The sequence below is a fragment of the Ovis aries genome, chromosome 18, assembly GCF_016772045.2.
Source record: "Ovis aries strain OAR_USU_Benz2616 breed Rambouillet chromosome 18, ARS-UI_Ramb_v3.0, whole genome shotgun sequence".
Taxonomy (NCBI): Eukaryota; Metazoa; Chordata; class Mammalia; order Artiodactyla; family Bovidae; genus Ovis; species Ovis aries.
Window position 1 is genome coordinate 27,537,441 of NC_056071.1, and position 9,115 is coordinate 27,546,555.

The 9,115-nt window shown below is 38.1% G+C and overlaps 1 pseudogene; it reads left to right on the forward strand.

Annotated features, from left to right (window-relative positions):
* Positions 1–1,522: 1,522 nt before the first annotated feature.
* LOC101113365 (wee1-like protein kinase 2) lies at positions 1,523–3,258 on the forward strand (annotated as a pseudogene).
* The last annotated feature ends 5,857 nt before the right edge of the window (positions 3,259–9,115 follow it).

Sequence of the window (9,115 nt, forward strand, 5' to 3'; positions counted from 1 at the left end):
TACCTGGGAAAAGAATGGATATATGTATATGTATAACTGAGTCATTTGATTATATACCTGAAACTGATACAACATTCCAACCAGTCCATCCTAAAGGAAATCAGTCCTGAATATTCATTGGAAGGACTGATGCTGAAGCTGAAACTCCAAAGAACGGACTCACTGGAAAAGACCCTGATGCTGGGAAAGACTGAAGGCATGAGGAGAAGGGGATGACAGACGATGAGATGGTTGGATGGCATCACCAACTCGATGGACATGAGTTTGAGTAGGCTCCAGGAGTTGGTGATGGACAGGAAAGCCTGGTGTGCTGCAGTCCACGGGGTTGCAAACAGTTGGACACGACTGAGTGACTGAACTGAACTGAACACAACATTGTTAATCAACTATACTCCAACATAAAATAAAAATTAATTTTGTTTAAAAGGCAAGAAAAAGAAATAAGCACACTAATTAGAAAAAGGAAGCTATAAAACTATTTCTGTTTGTAAATGATCTGATTATCTATGTAAAAATCCCAAGATTCTCTTAAAAAAACTCCTAGAATGAATTAGTTCAACAAGGTCCCAGTTTACAAGGTCAACACACAAATATCAATCACATTTTTATATACTAACAATTGTAGAAACCACAATAACACTGACAATCACTCCAAATAAAGTGAAATGTTAGGCATGCACATAACAAAACCTGTGTCCTATCTATATGCCTAAAATGACAAAACACTGCTGAAAGATATAGAGAAGACCTACGTTAATGGAGACATGCATCACATTTATGTGCTGAAAAACTGAGCATAGTAAAAATGTCAATTTTCCCAAAATTGATCTATATGTTTAATCCAATTCCTGTAAAAACCCTAGCAAGAATTTGTGTAGATATAAACAACTTATTTTAAAATTGATGTAAATAGGCATAGGCTTTAGAATAGCTGAAACAACCTTGAAAAGAGGAATAAAATGAGAGGAAACATTGTACTTGATATTTAGGTTCACTATACAGTAATCAAGACATTGTGTTATTGGGGAGAGATGAACATAGATCAATAGAACAGAATACAGAATCCAGAAACAGACCCTCAAAAATATGCTTAACCAACTGTGGCAACAGTGCAAAAGCAGCTCAATGGAAGAAGGATCACTTCTTCAACAAATGGTATTGGAGCAATGAGAAATCCATGGGGGAAGAAATGGACCTTTGCCTAAACCCAGACCTTACACCTTATACCAAAATTAACTCAAAATTCTTCATAGCCTTAAATGTAAAACGTTAACTGTAAAGGTTTTGGAATAATACAGGAGAAATCTTCTGAATCTAAGGCTAGGCAAAGTTTTCTTTGACTTGACACCAAAACATTGATAATTCAGAGCTTGTCAAAATTAAATACATTTGATGTAGCTGTTAGTTGGAAGAAGGAAAGCCAGGCTAGCACTGGGGAACTTGACAGCTTACATACTTTTCTTCTCGTTTCTGCAGTTCTGTCGTGTTTGCTTCTGATGGGTTGTGAAGTTCTTTGGCTGAGATGAGCGACAACCGGGAGGACAAAGAACTGAAGCAGAGATTAAACTTCTATCGTGAAGAGGAGCATGAGAACAAAGGGCAGAAGGAGACACAAGAGAGAAAGGAGGCGCCACGTCAAACCCCAGGGGAATCTGGAGTTTAGTATTCAGAGGCAAAGCTTATACCTCCAGAACTCCCCCTTAGTAATGCATGTGACTTCCATATATTTCAGGGAAAAGACCAAGTGAGTCCAGGTCAGGGTCTGACGACTCCAGTGCCACACTCTCCCACACGTCCTGAAGCACCAGCCCCACCAGACAAGGGCAAGCCACCACTCTGTGAGAACCTCTTCACTCCAAAGGCCAGGCGAGCCAGCCTATGCTTTCTTCAACAGGGAAGCTCCCCTCCTGAAGCTCTAAGCATCTGAAGCTCACACCTGGCCCCTTCACTGGTGAGATGACCTCACTGGCTCTGGTCAACATTAATCCCTTCCCTGGAGTCTAGAAAACAATTCCTTAAGTCCAATGGCAAGAGGAAAACCCAAGGTGATCTAGAGGAAGCTGGTCCAGAGAAGAGAAGGCAAGATAGAACAAGTGTTCCCTGCCAAGAGACGTGTTGTATGAGAAAGCAACATGGCTTCCCGCTATGAAAAAGATTTCTTGGAGGTAGAAAAAAATGGGGCTGGGGATTTTGGAACAGTCTACTAGTGCGTTAAGAGGCTGGATGGATGTGTTTATGCAATAAGATGCTCCATGAAAACTTTGGGAGGATTATCAGATGAGAATTTGGCTATGCATGAAGTTTATGCCCATGTGGTGCTGGGGCACCACTCCTATATGGTACCTTACTACTCTGCGTGGGCACAAGATGACCATATAATCATTTGGAATGAATACTGCAATGGTGGGAGCTTGCAGGCTGCTATATCTGAAAATCCAGAGTCTGGCAATCATTTCCAAGAGCCCAAACTCCAGGATATCCTTCTTTAGATTTCCCTTGGGCTTCAGTACATCCACAACACTGGCATGGTGCACCTGGACATCAAGCCTAGTAACAACTTCCTTTGTCATAAGATGCAAAGTGACTTTCTCATAGTCTCATAAAAAGGTTGAAAATGAAGCTGATTTGTTTCTCTCTGAAAAGTGATGTATAGAATTGGTGACTTGGGTCATGTGACATCAATAAGTAAATCCGAAGTGGAAGAGGGACACAATCACTTCCTGGATAATGAGATTTTGCAAAAGAATTATCAGCACCTTCCTAAAGCAGAAATATTTGTCTCGGGATTGACCATTGTAGGGGCTGCAGAAGCAGTCATTATCCACCAATGGCATCACATCCATGAGGGGAATCTTCTGGACATTTCTCAGGAGCTCTGCAAAGAATTTCACAAACTACTTAAGAACATGAGCCACTCCGATCCATCAGAGAGAACCTCTGCAGCAAAGGTCAAGTTCTCTGTCTCTCTCTGGGGGAAAACAGAAGAGCTTCAGTAGCAGTTGAGCTTGGAAAGGTTCAAGAGTCACACTGGAAAGGGGACTGAAAGAAGCCCAGCTGGCCTGGTCCCTCAAGCAATGCCACAGAGTCCCCGGGGTCACTGGGACCCCCACAGGATCAAGAAGCACCATATGCCTGCTGGGAGAAAAGACTGCCAAATCAAGTTTCACTGGGGCAGGCTTCCTCATAAGAACTCCTTTCACACCAACTCTCCTTTTTCCCCCCAAACAGATACTGACTGTGTCAACCTTTCTCTTGTAAAGGGAGAAAACAATGGTCTTGAGTGCCAGAGATTTCAAAAGCCACTCCTAATTTAGCATTTTCAGCCAAGATCAGCTCTTCCTAGCAGCACTGGTCACAGGTAGTATCACTGGCAGCCATTTCTCTTCTCTCTTGCTACATTCCTAATACCACCTGTCAACGGTTCACTCCTCAGATTTGTTGTTGCACAACAAGAAAGCATGGGTTTCTGGATTGAAAGAAACCCCCTGTGCAGGATTACAAGGCTACTTACCTACCTACGAAGGATCCCAGGGACACTCCTGGCAAACAGAAAGGAATTCAGTTCTGTTTGAGTTGAGGTAACATCTGACTTTCACGTGCCTGGATATCAACAATGCTTCCTAGGTTAGATGATTTTATTCCTCAAAGAATTTTCAGTCACTTTGAGCAAGTGGTTCTCCTACTGTATTCTCTGAGTGGAGACAATCCCTTTCTCTGATATTAAATAAATGACTTCACCATTATGTGAGGTGGGTAGCAATAAGACTCTGCATAACTTGAAATTTATGAGCTGTCTATTAACTTATGGAACAAAAACACCAGGTGGAGGGTTTGAGGGAAATTTGATGTGGTTTGTTGTCCCGATATCTATTTGCTTTGACCCTCTTGTAACTGCTATAATTGGTTTTGATTTTCTGAATGTCTCCAATTTCTCCTCTATTGTATCAGAATTTGGCTTTGCTTCCTGTGATTTTATCATATCTTATCCAAACCCTTTACTCTGTATGTATTTTTAAAGGACTAGAATGTTTTTAAACAAAGGTTTCTATCTCATCCTAAACCAAAACAAAAAAGGGCAAGATAAATACCCCTTCGAAGAGAATGCATATACAAGCAACAGACTGATAAAACATTTCCAAATCACATATCTATCAACAGATTAGTAGCTAGAAGATATAAGCTCACCAGTCAAAAGAAAATCCAATTAGAGAATTGGCAAACTATATAAACAGACATGGCAATGAAGCCTCAGCAGCCATCAGAGAAATGCCAATTAAAACCACAATGAAATATCACTATAGAACCACAAAATATCTAAAATTTTAAAATGTGATACCACAAAATACCATTGAGAATGCAGAGAAAATGCTTCACTCATGCTTGGCTGGTGGGAATATAAATGGTACAGCCACTCTGAAACACCGTTTAGCAGTTTCTCAGAATACTAGACGTGCAATTTACATATGACCCAGAAATTGAGCTTTTATCTCAGAAAAATGGAAATTAGTGTTCACACAAAAACCTGTCCTCTAATAATTAGAGCAGCTTTATTTACAGCAGCTAAAAACTGGAATCAGCTCAGATGCCCTTCATCAGGTTAAATAAACTGTGGCTGATATAAGTATACCAGGGAATACTACTTGCTAATAAAGAGGAATTGACTATTAGCACATGCAACAATTTGGAAACTCTAGGAAATTATGCTGAATATATTAAAAAAATCCCCATAGGTTATGTACTGTATGGTTACATTTATATAACTTTTAAAACATGATACATTTTAGAAATGAAGGACCTGTTAGTTGTTGCCAGAATTTAGAGATGAAAGTAGGGTGTGAGGAAATAAGTGGGTTTTAAAAGATCAACAGAAGGCATCTTTGTTGTGCTGTAATTTCTTAGTGTGTTGATGAAGGCAGTGGATAAAGAACATACAGGGGTGATAAAATTCCCCTGAATTTAACACACACTCATACAAATGAGAATAAGTAAGATGGGAAATCAAAATAATGTCAGTGGTTTGCATGAAGGTGAATATCCTAGTTGTGATACTATACTATAGTTTTGCAAAATGTTACCATGTTGGAAACTCCTGCAAACATATGAGGGATATCTCTTTATTATTTATTACTACTGCATGTGAATCTATGTTTATCTCAATGAAAATGTCAATAAAAATGACTAATAAACCTGTCACATTTTTCCCAAAGTGGCTGTATCATTTTTGCATTTTCACCCACAGTGTGTATGAGTTTCAGTTGCTCTCCATCCTTGTCTGCACAAAGTATAGCCATCTTTTTGTGTGTGTGATTTTATAGTCATCCCTCGGTATCCACAGGGGTTTGATTCCAGGACCTCCAAAGATACTACCGTCCCTGCGTGCTCGAATCCCTTACAGTTGGTGCTTGATTCTGCATGGGCAGATTCAACCAACCGCAGATTACAAAGCATTTTCCATCTGCTGTATTTTCCATCTTCTTGAATTCTCAGATAGGGAGGCTTGGTTGTAATTTCAATTTCACTAGTGGATAAAGATAGTAAACATCACATCTGTTGATATGTTTACTTGCCACCCTCACATCTTCTTTAGTGAAATATCTCTTCAGAACTTTTGTCAACTAATATTGTTTGTTTTCTTATTGTTGGGTTTTGATAGTTCTTTCTATTCTGAATGCAAGTCTGTTGTCAGAGATGTGATTAGTGAATATTTTTCTCCTACTCTGTGCTTTTATTTTCACTATCTGAACAGCTTTATTTAATAGAAATATGTGAGCGAAGATATATCTTTTTTGCATATGGACATAAAATTTTTATAAAACCCATGTGTAAGATGTCTATCTTTTCTACATTGAATTGCCCTTTATATTTTTAAGAATCAGGTGACTGTATTTGTCTGGCTTTATTTCTGATGTCTTTGTCTACTGTATTTCATATCTTTGTCCTATTTATCTATATGTCCATCCTTTTACCAATATCCACTATTTTGAATATTGTAATTTTATAGTAATCCTTGAAATATAGTAGTATGAGTAGTCTATGTTCTGCCCCCTCCAATTGAATTAACTAGTTTCTTTGCCTTCTGTATAAACTTTAGAATAAGCTTGTTAATATCCTTCCCAAAAACTTACTTTAATTTTTGTTTGTAATGTCATTGAATATATGCTTCAAATTTGGAAAATTGACATCTTAAACAATATCATGTTTCCCAGCCCATGACCATGGTATGTCTTTCCATTTGTTTAGGTCTTCATTGATTGCTTTCATCAACATTTTGTAGTTTTCTTTTTTTTATTTTTTTTTATTTTTTTTATTTTTTTTAAAATTTTTTTAGTTTTTTATTTTTTAAAATTTTAAAAGCTTTAATTCTTACATGCATTCCCAAACATGAACCCCCCTCCCACCTCCCTCCCCATAACATCTTTCTGGGTCATCCCCATGCACCAGCCCCAAGCATGCTGCATCCTGCGTCAGACATAGACTGGCGATTCAATTCACATGATAGTATACATGTTAAAATGTCATTCTCCCAAATCATCCCACCCTCTCCCTCTCCCTCTGAGTCCAAAAGTCCGTTATACACATCTGTGTCTCTTTCCCTGTCTTGCATACAGGGTCGTCATTGCCATCTTCCTAAATTCCATATATATGTGTTAGGATACTGTATTGGTGTTTTTCTTTCTGGCTTACTTCACTCTGTATAATCGGCTCCAGTTTCATCCATCTCATCAGAACTGATTCAAATGAATTCTTTTTAACGGCTGAGTAATACTCCATTGTGTATATGTACCACAGCTTTCTTATCCATTCATCTGCTGATGGACATCTAGGTTGTTTCCATGTCCTGGCTATTATAAACAGTGCTGCGATGAACATTGGGGTACATGTGTCTCTTTCAATTCTTGTTTCCTCAGTGTGTATGCCCAGAAGTGGGATGGCTGGGTCATAAGGTAGTTCTATTTGCAATTTTTTAAGGAATCTCCACACTGTTCTCCATAGTGGCTGTACTAGTTTGCATTCCCACCAACAGTGTAGGAGGGTTCCCTTTTCTCCACACCCTCTCCAGCATTTATTGCTTGCAGATTTTTGGATTGCAGCCATTCTGACTGGTGTGAAGTGGTACCTCATTGTGGTTTTGATTTGCATTTCTCTAATAATGAGTGATGTTGAGCATCTTTTCATGTGTTTGTTAGCCATCCGTACGTCTTCTTTGGAGAAATGTCTATTTAGTTCTTTGGCCCATTTTTGATTGGGTCGTTTATTTTTCTGGAGTTGAGCTGCATAAGTTGCTTGTATATTTTTGAGATTAGTTGTTTGTCAGTTGCTTCATTTGCTATGATTTTCTCCCATTCAGAAGGCTGTCTTTTCACCTTGCTTATATTTTCCTTTGTTGTGCAGAAGCTTTTAATTTTAATTAGATCCCATTTGTTTATTTTTGCTTTTATTTCCAGCATTCTGGGAGGTGGATCATAGAGGATCCTGCTGTGATTTATGTCTGAGAGTGTTTTGCCTATGTTCTCCTCTAGGAGTTTTATAGTTTCTGATCTTACATTTAGATCTTTAATCCATTTTGAGTTTATTTTTGTGTGCAGTGTTAGAAAGTGATCTAGTTTCATTCTTTTACAAGTGGTTGACCAGTTTTCCCAGCACCACTTGTTAAAGAGATTGTCTTTACTCCATTGTATATTCTTGCCTCCTTTGTCAAAGATAAGGTGTCCATATGTGTGTGGATTTATCTCTGGGCTTTCTATTTTGTTCCATTGATCTATATGTCTGTCTTTGTGCCAGTACCATACTGTCTTGATGACTGTGGCTTTGTAATAGAGCCTGAAGTCAGGCAAGTTGATTCCTCCAGTTCCATTCTTCTTTCTCAAGATTGCTTTGGCTATTCGAGGTTTTTGTATTTCCATACAAATCTTGAAATTATTTGTTCTAGTTCTGTGAAAAATATGGCTGGTAGCTTGATAGGGATTGCATTGAATTTGTAAATTGCTTTGGGTAGTATACTCATTTTCACTATATTGATTCTTCCAATCCATGAACATGGTATATTTCTCCATCTATTAGTGTCCTCTTTGATTTCTTTCATCAGTGTTTTATAGTTTTCTATATATAGGTCTTTAGTTTCTTTAGGTAGATGTATTCCTAAGTATTTTATTCTTTTCGTTGCAATGGTGAATGGAATTGTTTCCTTAATTTCTTTTTCTACTTTCTCATTATTCGTGTATAGGAATGCAAGGGATTTCTGTGTGTTGATTTTATATCCTGCAACTTTACTATATTCATTGATGAGCTCTAGTAATTTTCTGGTGGAGTCTTTAGGGTTTTCCATGTAGAGGATCATGTCATCTGCAAACAGTGAGAGTTTTACTTCTTCTTTTCCAATTTGGATTCCTTTTATTTCTTTTTCTGCTCTGATTGCTGTAGCCAAAACTTCCAGAACTATGTTGAATAGTAGCGGTGAAAGTGGACACCCTTGTCTTGTTCCTGACTTTAGGGAAATGCTTTCAATTTTTCACCATTGAGGATAATGTTTGCTGTGGGTTTGTCATAGATAGCTTTTATTATGTTGAGATATGTTCCTTCTATTCCTGCTTTCTGGAGAGTTTTTATCATAAATGGATGTTGAATTTTGTCAAAGGCCTTCTCTGCATCTATTGAGATAATCATATGGTTTTTATTTTTCAATTTGTTAATGTGGTGAATTACATTGATTGATTTGCGGATATTGAAGAATCCTTGCATCCCTGGGATAAAGCCCACTTGGTCATGGTGTATGATCTTTTTAATGTGTTGTTGGATTCTGATTGCTAGAATTTTGTTGAGGATTTTTGCATCTATGTTCATCAGAGATATTGGCCTGTAGTTTTCTTTTTTGTGACATCTTTGTCAGGTTTTGGTATTAGGGTGATGGTGGCCTCATAGAATGAGTTTGGAAGTTTACCTTCCTCTGCAATTTCTGGAAGAGTTTGAGTAGGATAGGTGTTAGCTCTTCTCGAAATTTTTGGTAGAATTCAGCTGTGAAGCCATCTGGACCTGGGCTTTTGTTTGCTGGAAGATTTCTGATTACAGTATCAATTTCCGTGCTTGTGATGGGTCTGTTAAGATTTTCGATTTCTTC